The sequence below is a fragment of the Acipenser ruthenus genome, chromosome 30 (genome assembly GCF_902713425.1).
Source record: "Acipenser ruthenus chromosome 30, fAciRut3.2 maternal haplotype, whole genome shotgun sequence".
Classification (NCBI taxonomy): domain Eukaryota; kingdom Metazoa; phylum Chordata; class Actinopteri; order Acipenseriformes; family Acipenseridae; genus Acipenser; species Acipenser ruthenus.
This window is the reverse complement of record NC_081218.1, coordinates 33,611-48,593: the sequence shown is the minus strand read 5'-3', so window position 1 is coordinate 48,593 and position 14,983 is coordinate 33,611. Positions and strand designations below refer to the sequence as shown.

Genomic DNA, 14,983 nt, shown 5'->3' with positions numbered 1-14,983 from the left:
CACACACACACAGTGAGTCTGGAGCAGCTACACAAGATAAATTGAACACAATAAACACTGCTACACACACAATCCTAGCTGCAGCACATGCACACTGTTATACAAACACACACAGACACAGCTGTACAGTGACACAGAGACGCACACACAATCACAGCTGCAGCACACACACTCTGAAATGCAGGTGTAGAGCAGCGTGTAGTTGTGACTCTGTGTCTCTCCCTCTGCCTCTCTCTCAGGATTACGAGCGGAGGCTGCGCTTGTTGAGCCTGGATGATATGGAGCGGCTGGCGACCTGCATGCTTCACCCTGAGGCTGTGGAGTGCATGGAGCTGTCCTTCCTGGACTGAGGAATACTGCTCTGCCCTCTCCACCTCTCCCCTCTCTTCTCCCCTCTCCCCTCTCCTCTCCTCTTTACTCTCTGCTCCCCCTCTCCTCTCCTCTCCTTACTTTGTTTAAAAGAATAGAAGCACACCCAGTGAGCAAGGCATTGAGCAGCCCCACATCCCGCTTCACAATACCGCTACATATTGACTGACTGTTCGCATTGTGTGTGTTTGGTAAGACAAACCAAATTTTCTACTTCTACTTTCTACGACTGGGCAAGTCAGCGGTTGTTTGGTAACAGAACATAAAACATCACAGAGTGGGTTGAACTGCATTGCTGCAAACCAAGGCCCTTTAAAATGTGTACCTTCCCAGCTCAGGTATTGCTGAGGTAAAGAGACACTTCCTACAGGAGGACAGGACGTTGTCAAGGAGGGGATGTCGTCACGTGTCCTGAGGGCTTTCTTAAAAGCGTACGTTGTTACTGCCTTTTAGCTCTTGAGCATAATAATCTCAATCCCGTTTGAAATGACACTAAGTGCATTTGCATGGTGCAGATGAGGGGTGTCGCTTCACTCGAGGCTTGTGTACTGATGAAGATGTAGTTTCAGTGTTTAATGCTTATCCCCTCAGTGTGTGTCTGTATGTTCTTGTCTCTTGACAGGTCTGTGAGGATGAGAAGGTCTCCACAGTCTGGAGTCTGGTCTCTGACAGGCTCAACATACCTGTCAATCAACAGGGACTCCTCTACAAAGGCAAGGCGCTGGCAGGTAGGCTGAACAGCACAGCACAGCACAGCACAGCTCAGCACTCAGTTAAAAAGGATGCATGTTATTCTACATATATCTATTAACAGTAACACCTGCAAACAAAGTGTTTTCAATCTTTTATCATCATTGAGTTGCATGAAGTGTTTTAACCCTATGCTGCCTACGGGGAATAAACATATCCGGTCATAAACATGAACACTTTCTGTTTAAACACTTGTAGTTTTGGAACCTTAAATCAGAAATGAAAACTCAATACACCTACAGAAAGGCATTAAGTAGATCTTTCCATTGATGTAATTTATTTTGTTGTGGGGTGATTTTATTTTCATATGAGCTACACCTCCCAAAAAATTATCGAAATATGAAAAATAATAAATAATATTTTTAAAAATGGTCAATTTCAACCTCTTTCCAAGTGTTATATAAAAAAAAAAAACTTAAAGAGTATATTGTAGCTGCACAATTTTCCAAGGAATTCAAATCTGAAATCAGAATTGAAATATCTTGAACAGTTGCAGAGCTAGATAAGGTTTTGCAATGCCTAGTATTTTACAAAAATCAACCTCCGAAATGGCAAAGGCAGACCAGGGTTAAAACTTGGCAAAAAGTGAGACTGGAAACACTATTGCCCTGTTTGAGATACAATTATATTTCAGTACGAAAATAAAGAAACAACACACAAGTTATCAAGTAAAATGTTTAATTTTTTTACTTGAAAAAAAAAGTATATTACAAATAAAACTTTGAAATTAAGAATTTTATTTGGGAGGGAGGGAGACAAAAAAAATAAAACCTTCCATATTGTGCTGTATATATTTATTATCAAAACTACCCTGCAGTTGAAGTGCTGGACTGGGGCTCCTCCAGATCACTCTCCTCCTCCTCCTCCTCCTCATCCTCCTGCAGCAGCTCTTCATCAGGGAGGTCCTCCTCCATGGCATACATGCCCTCGATCTCTTCCTCAGTCAGGGCCCTCCTCCTCTTCAGTGACTAAACCACATGCTAGAGCTGATTGTCTCCATCCATTTTCTGGCTTACACACACCCACATAAAACATTAAAATAAATACCAATTAATAATAATAATAATAATAATAATATTAATACTAATATTAAAATTCTGCTCCATCCTTTTTCACACACATAAAAAAGTAAACAAGTAATAAAATACATGGCTAAATAATAATAGTGACAACAGCTAAATAATGTTTTCTGTTCTTTACACACAGTAAACGAGTAATAAAATACATGGCTAAATAATAACTCCAGCTAAATGTCTTTGTATTTTACATAGGCTACATACACAACGTAAAAATAAAAACTAAACAAGGTGTTTTCCTCATTCTTTTACACATCGAATAAAAAAAGTTAAAAAATAATAGATGCATAATTAAATAATAATAACGACTACAGAGAAATAACGAATCGACTAGAAAAAGTAAAACACAGACGTACACAAACGCCTAACTTTGCATCACATGCGATAGACCTGTTAGTTTTGCCTTCTCTCCTGAGGAAAAACAAGTCTAAAATAAAAACGTATGTGAAACTAACTATAAGAAAGATGTTTAAAAAAACAAACAAACAAAACGAAACGTGGTGTTGGTACAGTAGCTCCTCTCGTCTACAGCGGTCATGAAGTTAGCCCTGCCCAGCAAGCAAGCGAGCACACGAGACACAGCGAAAACAAAACAAAAATAAACACTGCAGATGTACTCGGCACAAAAAAACAATATCAAGTTGAAAAAAAAAACAACAACAATATGGTTAATTAGCCCAAGTACCTCCCGTTTAGATGATATGTAGATTAGCACTCTTGGGATTGTAAAACTGGAGATACAGAGCTTCGACTCTGCTGTGCACTCAGTCACAATGGCGCCAGCAGAGACTCGCCCTTGTAATCAAAATATTATATGTCCCGCCCACCCTAGCCCTAAACCAATGGTATCATGACAAGCCCCGTAGTCATGGCTATGACTCATACTTTAAAAAAACAAAATTGCTGATTGGACGGCAGAGATATGACGTGTTTTGTCATCGTAACAAAAGTTATGAAATTACACCGAGTCAGCAGCTAAGAGTTAATCTACCTGGTCTTGAATCTCTCCTGTTTCTCCCCCTCCCTCTCTCTCTCTCTCTCTCAGATGAGCACAGACTGTCACACGACTCCATCGCTCCCGATTCCAAGCTGAACTCGTTGTGACGCCCCCAACAGAGAAAGTGTCACCCGAGCAAGAACAGCACTCCGTGTCACCCCTCCTCTCAGACCTCACCCCTCACCCTCGCCACACCCCTCCTCTCACCCCTCGCCTCACCCCTCCTGTCACCCCTCGCCCTTCCTCTCACCCCTCGTCTCGCCCCTCCTCTCACACCTCCTCTCACGCCTCGCCTCACCCCGGGTCAGTGTGGCACAGCCTGTCTGCTCTTCTGAACAAACACTTCAGCCCTGCCGACGCAGTGAGAGTCTGGAGCAGCAACACAAGGTAACCTGAACACAGTAAACACACACACTGCTATATACACACACACACACACACACACACAGTGAGAGTCTGGAGCAGCTACACGAGGTAACCTGAACACAATAAACACACACACACACACACACACACACAGTGAGAGTCTGGAGCAGCTACACGAGGTAACCTGAACACAATAAACACACACTGCTATATATACACACACACACAGACACACAGTGAGAGTCTGGAGCAGCTACACAAGGTAACCTGAACACAATAAAAACACACACTGCTATATACACACACACACAGACACAGACACACAGTGAGAGTCTGGAGCAGCTACACAAGGTAACCTGAACACAATAAACACACACACAAACAGACACACGCAGTGAGAGGCTGGAGCAGCTACACAAGATAAATTGAACACAATAAACACTGCTACACACACAATCCTAGCTGCAGCACATGCACAATGTTATACAGACACACACAGACACAGCTGTACAGTGACACAGAGATGCACACACACTCTGAAATGCAGGTGTAGAGCAGCGTGTAGTTGTGACTCTGTCTCTCCCTCTGCCTCTCTCTCAGGATTACGAGCGGAGGCTGTGCTTGTTGAGCCTGGATGATATGGAGCGGCTGGCGACCCGCATGCTTCACCCTGAGGCTGGGGAGTGCATGGAGCTGTCCTTCCTGGACTGAGGAATACTGCTGCTGCCCTCTCCACCTCTCCCCTCTCCACCCTCTTCTCCTCCCCCTCTCTCTCCTCTCCTCTTTACTCTCTGCTCCCCCTCTCCTCTCCTTACTTTGTTTAAAAGAATAGAAGCACACCCAGTGAGCAAGGCATTGAGCAGCCCCACATCCCGCTTCACAATACCGCTACATATTGACTGACTGTTCGCATCGTGTGTGTTTGGTAAGACAAACCACATTTTCTCCTTTCTGCTATTTTAAAAGGAGCCCAGTTTGGTGCAGGAGGCTTGTGGGTAACAGAGTGTGTTTTTGCTGGGGACTGCAGCCCTTCCATTACCATTGCTCGTAGAGGGGAGATTGTTTTACTTTCAAGCCTTTTTCTTTAATAAATCCGGACGTTTGGAAATACATACTGTGTGGACGTTTCCCTTCTTCATGGCTCCATGCAGCATCCTGTCACACAACAAGCCCTGAAAGGGGATCTATACATATTTATTCTCAATCACCAGGCAGTAATCGCAGCTACAATACAGACACACAACGTGTCACTTTTATTGGCTGAAACTTTAAACTACGACTAGAAGCCTCTGAAGCCTTTTCATGGCCCTCCACCTGTCCTTGATCAGAACGCTGTCCTTCCTCTAAGGGGTCGCTTTCCATGCTAATCTTCCGTTTCCTCTGCAGAAAGGACAGGACAGTGTTCACAGAGCTCCCTTCACTCCCGCAAAGCCAAGACATCCAGGCTCTTGTGCTGCTTTGCTCCCCAGCGCCCGAGTGCTTGCTGGCAGTGCTGAGGCACGCTCACCCTCAACAGCAGCGCTAGCTTTGCCTATTGAGGAAGGCTTGGCGCTCCCGTTGGTTCATCAGTAATAATGATTTAGTGGAGACAGTACAGTGCTCGGGGGGGATGAAAGTTTACATCAGAATAGAAACTTTGCACAAAGTCAACCTGCTGGAAGTGGAATCATTTCTGCTGCGCAGCTTCAGATTCCACAGCTTGACGAGGAACACAATATAAAAAACACATGTTCCTCTGGAAGCCACACAGTTATTATATATATGATTAGTGTTAACACTCATAGCATTGACCTGGTATCCCTGGTATTTACCTCCGAGCCCTGCTGTGTAACAGGGGTGTTTCATAATCCCTCCTCTCTTCAGTGGCATGAAAGACTGCAACTGTGCAGTCAGCGCCAGGATTCTCAACTCCTGCAGTGCGACCTCTGACAAGGGAAGTGAACCTCATATACAAGGTTAGACAGCAAGGCAGTCACAAGCAGACAGGTGGTGCAGTGGGCTAGTTCACTAGCATGCTGTGCTGCTTACCTTTGGGGACTGAGTTCAAATCCAGGTGAGTTCCTCCTTTGTTTTCAAAGACTTGGTTAATTTCTTATATAAGACAATGAAAAAGCAGACTACTCCGTGGAAGTAAGATGGACTGGGTTCAAATCCAGGCGAGTTCTTTGCTTGTTTCAAAGAATGTGTTAATTGAGCTTATATATAGTGTGAACCAAAGCATTCCTGTTGGAGCTGGTGGCGCAGTGGCTATGCTGATGGCCTTCTCTCCCTGAAGACGGTGGTTCGAATCCTGGTCCCGGAGGCGAGTTCCTGAGGTAAGTAATGCTGTTGGTTGTGAGTCATGGTGGTGGTTGTAAATCTGGGTGTTGACTGTAAGTAATGATGCAGGTTGTAACTAACGATGTTGGTTGTGTCTCCACAGACGGAGGAGGGCAGTGTGCCCTGAAGAGGAGCCAGAAGAGGATGAAGAGGGGGCTTGGGCCCCCGGCCGCGGGGGGAGTGGAAGACGGGGGTGTTGGTACCATGGGGGGAGGAAAAGCAGGAGGTGTAAACATGGGGGAGCAGGCAGGGATGTTACCTTGCCTTTTGCCCTGCAATGGGCCCGATCAGCTGAGCTCTAGAGATGATTCTAGGACATAAAGCGATCTTAACGCTCCCTGTCAGATGGCAGGGCAAAAGGAATATCCCTGCCTGCTCCCCCATGTTTACACCACCTCCTTCTTTTCCTCCTCTCTGGTACCAACACCCCCATCTTCCACTCCCCCCACAGCCGGGGGCCCCAGCCCCCTCTTCATCCTCTTCCGGCTCCTCTTCAGGGCACACTGCCCTCCTCCGTCTGTGGAGACACAACCAACATCGTTAGTTACAACCTGCATCATTACTTACAGTCAACACCCAGATTTACAACCACCACCATGACTCACAACCAACAGCATTACTTACCTCAGGAACTCGCCTCCGGGACCAGGATTCGAACCACCATCTTCAGGGAGAGAAGGCCATCAGCATAGCCACTGCGCCACCAGCTCCCACAGGAATGCTTTGGTTCACACTATATATAAGCTCAATTAACACATTCTTTGAAACAAGCAAAGAACTCGCCTGGATTTGAACCCAGTCCATCTTACTTCCACGGAGTAGTCTGCTTTTTCATTGTCTTATATAAGAAATTAACCAAGTCTTTGAAAACAAACAAGGAACTCACCGGGATTTGATCCCAGTCCCCCAATGTGAACAGCACTGCATGCTAGTGAACAAGCCCACTGCACCACCTGTCTGCTCGTGACAACCCAGCTTTGCACAGAAGCCCTTATATCATCCTCTTTATATTATTTGTATGCTTAGACCACTGACCCCTTGTCCTGTTACGTAAACACAAGTCTATCAAAATAGGTAAAGTGTTTGAAAATGAAAAGGAAACACCTGCCCCGGGTTTGAACCCGCTACCCAGGGAATCACGGGTCTCTGCTCTACCAACAGAGCTATCCAGCCGACTGGTGCTGATGTTGTTTGAAACACATTATTACATTGTGTGGTGAGGACCTGGGGGCTAAGGTGATTCTTAGCTTTGTTTAATTTGTGATGAACTGGATTCAAAACCAAACCTTATAAACAGGTAAGTTTAACAACATTTTTGAAATCAATAGGTTAACACTTGTGCTTTACATGTGACTTGAACCAACAACCTTGGAAGTCAGAATCCAGTGCTCTACCACCTGTGCTAGCCAGAGAGATACTCTCTCCTGCTGCCAAATGACCTCCAGTACATTAACTAATGATTTGTACAAAATGTATATCACTCCATTGGAAATATCCAATAAAAGAGTCACTTCTATCATGTCTTTGACAGATTCAAACTACAAGGTGCTGTGAAAACAGAAGATTTCAATCTGTATCCTGGATATGATCCCAGTGTCTCAAGGGAAAGAGCATTTAAGCACAGGGACTGACCCCACTGCACCACCTAGCAGCTGTCCCTGAAGTTAGATTTACATTGCCTACAAGGTAAAATAACCAACTTGAAAAAAAAACCAAGAAAAACATGCACGTTGCACGGGGTTTGAACCACCAACCCTGGGAATCAGGGCCCTGTGCTCTCCCAACTGAGCCATCCTACCAGTTGTACTGCTGCAGTCATTTGTGACTTGAACTGGACTAATGATCTGTACAACATGGAGGTGATTACTGCCTTGAAAATATCCAATAAAAGAGTCACTTCTGTTGTATCTGACAGATTCAAACAAACAGACGCTGTGGAGAAACAAAACAAGCACACAACACAAGACATCAAACACAACTCTGGGGTTTATTTATCAATTCTTTTTTTAAGACTCTTAATCAGAGAACACCAGTCATGCTGTGCCATTGAATTGTGGGTCTGGTTTTAAACTCAGTTCACTTGTCCTGTGAACCCAGACCTCCAAGGTGAAAGGCAGGCAAAGTTAGGGAACTAGCCCACTGCACCACCTGGCTGCTTGTGACAGACCAACACTCTAACCTGGTATATGAGATTCACTTCCCTTGTCAGAGACTGCACACGCATGCAGAGTTCCATGCCACTGAAGAGAGGAGGGATTATCAAACCCAACCCTATTATACAGTAGCTCTATAAGGTAAATTAAACAATATTTCTGAAAATGAGGGAAAAAAACATAACTTGTGTCTCATATGGAACTTGAAACACCTGTCAAGAGAATTTGAAGCCGATACGCTACCAACTACACCAATCAGAAAGCTCTCAAAGCGCCTCAGATGCTCCCCAGTATTTGAATTCTTCATGTGTGCAGCTGAGGGGTTGCAAGGATGCTGAAATAGACCAGCAGCACAGACCCCCCTGCTGAGTTCACCTTTAACATTACATCAAAGATTCTGGAACAATAAATGTAAAAAATAAGGCATTTAACATCACGTTGAATTTTTCTGCCAAGGTTTGAACCCTGTCCACCAACAGTCACATACCTAGCCAACCAGACTCCTGTGCTATCTGTCGGCTTAAGGTGGGATAGTGTGTAACATTGTCTATAAGGTTCATTCTTTAAAAATGAAAGTACAGCACAGTGAACAGTGCACCAAGTGTAACCCACACATAGGAGAAGCATGCAATTCCTCGTTACTCCACTGGTCGGCGTGTTTTTTAACTTTTTTTTTAAATGTAAATGTTTTTCATGAAAATATCACTTTGTTTTTTGACAAAAAAAAAACAACAACATTGAAACGCACTAGGATGTAAACAGTGGACTAATAAACCAATAACTCGAACATTTAATAATACAAAATAATAAAATCAGTGTGAAATGAATGAAAAACGACTTAGGCATACTTGCAGCAGTAGGAGGTTATGGATTCTGAAATGTCATGACCAACTACTGCTGAATGTATGCTCAAGACTCCACCCAGCGACGGAAAGAGGTAATGCACGTCCAAAACCATACTGAGCCAGCCAGAGTGCTGAGAATCACACAAAAACCAGACGCGCTCAAAGGCCCAGGCGGGGTGCCTGAATCCAAACCATACCGAGCGAGCCAGCCAGAGAGCTGCCGAACACCACGCTGAGCTGCACAGCACGGCTTCAATTCATATACTGAGCCAGCCAGCCAGAGAGCTGCTGAACACAACACTGAGCTGCACAGCACGGCTTCAATTCATATACCCAGAGAGCCAGCCAGAGAGCTGCCGAACACCACGCTGAGCTGCACAGCACGCTTCAATTCATATACCGAGCCAGCCAGCCAGAGAGCTGCCGAACACCACACTGAGCTGCACAGCACGGCTTCAATTCATATACCCAGAGAGCCAGCCAGAGAGCTGCCGAACACCACGCTGAGCTGCACAGCACGCTTCAATTCATATACCGAGCGAGCCAGCCAGAGAGCTGCCGAACACCACGCTGAGCTGCACAGCACGCTTCAATTCATATACCGAGCGAGCCAGCCAGAGAGCTGCCGAACACCACGCTGAGCTGCACAGCACGGCTTCAATCCATTCTGTGTACAATAAATACATTGGGGCTCATTTCCTGCATTTGAGGACACCAGATCAGACAACTGGACCACCTGGCCCGCTTTCGTGGCACTTGCTTTATCAATAAGGAGAACATTTTTGAAGAGAAAAAGAGGAATATACACATGCAATCAACACCTGGTGGGTTTGAACCCAGAATTCTAGGAAACAAGGTGAGCTATCCAGCCTGCTTATGAAGGGGCCAGGTCAAAGCATTATTACATGTTGTGATGTAGACCTGGGGAGCCATAAACACCAGCTTGAGAGAGACTTGTGACGAAATGGATTTAAAACCAAGCTCACAAAAGGTCAAAATGAATTAATATGAAGAAGAATATACATGCGGGACTTGAACCCGCTACCGTGGTAATCACAGTCCCCTGCTTTACTGACAGAGCTTTCCAGCTGACTGGTTCTCCTACTGCGTGAAACACATTATTATATTGTGTGGTGTGGACCTGGAGCTAATGTGATACTCAGCTTCGTTTCATTTGTGACTTGAAATGGATTCCAACCCATCTCACTTCCATGGAGGAGTCTGCTTTTTCATTGCCTTATATAAGAAATTAACTAAGTCTTTGAAAACAAAGGAGAAACGCACCTGGATTTGAACCCAGTCCCCCACAGCAACCAACACAGCATACCAGCAAACTAGCCCACTGCACCACCTGTCTGCTTGTGACGAGCCAGCATTGCACAGAAGCCCTTATATCACCCTCTTTATATTATTGTATGAAAACACGTCCTGTTATGTAAACCCAAGTCTATCAAAATGGGCAAAGTGTTTGAAAATGAAAAGGAAAAACATACCCTTAACAAGGGTTTGAACTCACTACCTGGGGAATCACAGTCCCCTGCTCTACCAACAGAGCTATCCAGCTGACTGGGTCTCCTGCTGCGTGAAACACATTATTACATTGTGTGGTGTGGACCTGGGGGCTAAGGTGATTCTCAGCTTTGTTTCATTTGTGACAAACTGGATTCAAAGCCAAACCTTATAAACCTGATAAAAAGGTAAATTTAACAATAGTTTTTAAATCGACAGATTAACCAACAACCTTGGAAGCCAGAGTCCAGTGCTCTACCAATTGAGCCAGCCAGACAGCTGCTCTCTCCTGCTCTCAAATGACCTCCAGTAGATTAACTAATGATTTGTAGAAAATGCAGATCACTCCATTGGAACTATCCAATAAAAGAGTCACTTCTATCGTGTCTTTGACAGATTCAAACTACAAGGTGCTGTAAAAACAGAAGATTTCAATCTGCAGCCTCGATTTGAACCCAGTCTCTTAAAGTAAACAGCATTTAAGCACAGGGACCAACCCCACTGCGACACCTAGCAGCTGTCCTTGATGTTAGGTTTACATTGCCTACAAGGCAAATTAACCAACTTGAAAAAAAAAACCAGAAAAACATGCACATTGCACAGGGTTTGGACCACCAACCCTGGGAATCAGGGCCCTGTGCTCTACCAACTGAGCCATCCTGCCAGCTGTACCACTGCACTCATTTGTGACTTGAACTGGATTAATGATTTGTACAACATGGAGGAGATTACTGCCTTGAAAATATCTAAAATAAAAGAGTCACTTCTATTGTATCTTTGACAGAGTCAAACAAATACGGGCAGCAGTGTGGAGTAGTGGTTAGGGCTCTGGACTCTTGACCGGAAGGTTGTGGGTTCAATCCTAGATGGGGGACACTGCTGCTGTACTCTTGAGCAAGGTACTTTCTTTACCTAGATTGCTCCAGTAAAAACCCCACTATATAAATGGGGAATTGTATGTAAAAAATAATGTGATATCTTATAACAATTGTAAGTCGTGCTGGATAAGAGCGTCTGCTAAGAAAATAATAATAAATAGACACACCCCCACCCCCACCCCCAGTGAGCTGATTAATTCAGCGTGGCTTTGTCAAGCAGGTTACAACAATGGGCAAAGCAGGCAGTGAACTTTATGAAGACAGGCAGAACGAAGCTCTTGCTCTTCAAAAAAAAGTTTTATCTTAACACAGCTCAGTTGCCCACTGTAATGACTCGGATTAACCTTACCACTGTGCAAAAACAAAGACATTTCCGATACATTCTTAAAATAATAATCACAATAAATAAAACACAAAAAATAATGACAATGTACAGGAAATAGACTTTATATCACAGTGCGGAGCTGTGACAAGATGAAGGGAGCTTGAGGTTGTTCAGTCTAAAGCACTTCCCATTGTAGATAAAATAAATCAATCTCACGCTAGGCTGGGAACGGAGCTGCTTTTGTTTTGTTTAATTCCTTGTTTGTTGGTAAAGCAAAAGCTCACAGCCAGCCAAGTACAGCAGCAGACTTCATTAAAACACACACAATAACCGGTACAGTACATGCTGTAGTTACGGACTCTAGAGCTGTGTGTTTAAGATGCAGTGATTTGTGGTTCCAAACCCCCATAAGAGGCTGTGTGCTCCAGTGGGCAAAGAAAAGGGCTTGCAGGGAAATAAGCATCACACAGGCTTTCATTTTTTAATTGTTATTTGTCAAATAGCGAGTTGGAGATCATGTACATTTTCTTTACTTGTTTTTTTTTAAAAACAACTTCACCGTCAAATAGCACATTTTCCAACACAGATTCTCAAATAAATAAAGTCCATCATTATTGCAGGGAAGACTGAAAGACAAACTTGCAGGTCCTCTTCAAAGATTAACAAATGGCTAAAACACACAAGTCCATTTGTCCCAGCCCCAAACAAACTTCTGCAGCAGTGAGCTGGACAGCTGACCAGGGGATGCACATGGGTGCAAATGCATGCACATGGATTAGGGAGTGGTTAACATGTAGAAAACAGAAAGTACTGATTAGAGGAGAAATCAGTGGTGTACCACAGGGATCAGTATTAGGTCCTCTGCTCTTCCTAATCTACATTAATGATTTAGATTCTGGTATAGTAAGCAAAATTGTTAAATTTGCAGACGACACATAAATAGGAGGAGTGGCAAACACTGTTGCAGCAGCAAAGGTCATTCAAAATGATCTAGACAGCACTTAGAATTGGGCAGACACATAGCAAATGACATTTAATAGAGAAAAGTGTAAAGTATTGCATGCAGGCAATAAAAATGTGCATTATAAATATCATATGGGAGATACTGAAATTGAAGAAGGGAACTATGAAAAAGACCTAGGAGTTTATGTTGACTCAGAAATATCTTCATCTAGACAATGTGGGGAAGCTATAAAAAAGGCCAACAAGATGCTCGGATATATTGTGAGGAGTGTTGAATTTAAATCAAGGGAAGTAATGTTAAAACTTTACAATGCTTTAGTAAGACCTCACCTAGAATATTGTGTTCAGTTCTAGTCACCTCGTTACAAAAAGGATATTGCTGCTCTAGAAAGAGTGCAAAGAAGAGCAGCCAGAATTATCCCGGGTTTAAAAGGCATGTCGTATGCAGACAGGCTAAAAGAATTGAATCTATTCAGTCTTGAACAAAGAAGACTACGCGGTGATCTGATTCAAACATTCAAAATCCTAAAAGGTATAGACAATGTCGACCCAGGGGACTGAAAAAAGAAACAAGGACCAGGGGTCACAAATGCAGATTAGATAAAGGGGCATTCAGAACAGAAAATAGGAGGCACTTTTTTACACAGAGAATTGTGAGGGTCTGGAACCAACTCCTCAGTAATGTTGTTGAAGCTGACACCCTGGGATCCTTTAAGAAGCTGCTTGATGAGATTCTGGGATCAATAAGCTACTAACAACCAAACGGGCAAGATGGGCTGAATGGCCTCCTCTCGTTTGTAAACTTTCTTATGTTCATATGTTCTAAAAGTAGACAAAAGTAAGGCAGGGCTACAGTTTGATTAAAGGGGAGGTTCACTGCATGGCTTTTTATTTTTATCTGCCCGTGTACTATGTTGGTGCGTGTTCGTGCCACTGTCTTTTCGTATGAACTTTAAAATGTGTGATCGACGACTGTTTCAATGGTAAACTGTTTTAAACCCCTGTCTTTTTATGTTTCTATAACATCGATGTCAATCTGATGTAGTTTATGTGTGATCGCGGAGATTTATTTATATATTAAATGATTTTACATGTCAAAATGTTGTCAATCTTTAATCAAAATTAAAATGTTTCAGTAATATAATGACATGCTGCATCCATAATATTATTAGCAGGGCAAGTCATTTTATACATTTTAATATTAGTATAGCTAATATTTTAAATCGTGATAATTCACTTTAATTCAATATACTGTATCTCTTTCTCGTTACATGTCTTATTGGTTGTTGCACTACAGGGATTTACCATTTTAAAATGATGCTGATATATAGTAGCCTGCATATACTGTATGATCTCTCTCACAACACAAAATCATGGTTGGTATTGAACTACAGGTATTTACCACGGTTTAGCAAAGACGTTAACTCTTTAGATTTTAATTAATGAATGTATTGTTTCTTCCCAAACTTGTAATTGAAATACATGCACTATGATAACCAGTTTCCTGTTCATTTTCTGTCCTTTATTATACAAAATACTGTATGTAAAATAAATGAAAGAACAAATATTAAATAATAATACTGTATTAGCAACGTTTTTCAAGTACATCCTGTGATTGATGTGCTCCGTGGCCTAGTTAGTGATCGCAGCATGGAGCTTAATGTTTTCCATGATTGAAACTCATGCTTTAACTTTTGGACAATCGCTCGCATACCTGCTGTCCAAACTGTAGTGCTTCCCAAAACAAAAGCACCTCCAGAAATGCAAAATAACTTCAATACGCAACACGTTTTGCTAGTTAACGTTTGTTACACAAACAGAAATACACAATCAGAAATGTACAATCGTACAATTCATTTTAAATGATTTATTTGCTGCTAATATATATTACAAGGATATTCACATTCCCTTATCTAGCGTAATACTGTCGAATGTATCCGATCTACATGTTAATGTAAATTATACCTACAAAAGTCATTTTAAATTATGCATTTTTGTTAGGCTAATATATCGGATCTGAAGCGATATTCACATCATCTTATCAAGCAGCATACCAACGAATAAATCAGATTATTAATTGATATAAATTATACCTACAAAATTAATTTTAAATGATTTTTCATTAACATATCCGATCAACTTAGAAACAATGGAACCTCCCCTTTAAATTCTAGAGCTTGATCAACTTATTTCCTGGGACAACGGCAACAGCAGACTCCAAACTGGGCTCTCATCTCATGCATCGATTCAACAATATGTAATCGCAGCTCGGGAAATTTAAGGGCAGAGGATGGATAAATGGATTGATTGTTGCTCCACTACTCCTCACTGTCTGCTACAGCACTGCGCACACTGGATACATGAGGATACAAGTACAGACAATAACTGACAATGTTGATGAACCTGTGCAAGCTGTGACTTGCAGGTTACTGT

At 42.8% G+C, this 14,983-nt stretch overlaps 1 long non-coding RNA gene across 1 annotated transcript; it reads left to right on the top strand.

Moving 5' to 3' along the window:
- The first annotated feature begins 2,198 nt into the window (after positions 1-2,198).
- LOC131702783 (uncharacterized) lies at positions 2,199-4,670 on the top strand. The gene is made up of 2 exons (XR_009309536.1): positions 2,199-3,579; positions 4,159-4,670. It is a non-coding gene; the product is annotated as an uncharacterized LOC131702783 (long non-coding RNA).
- Positions 4,671-14,983: the final 10,313 nt, after the last annotated feature.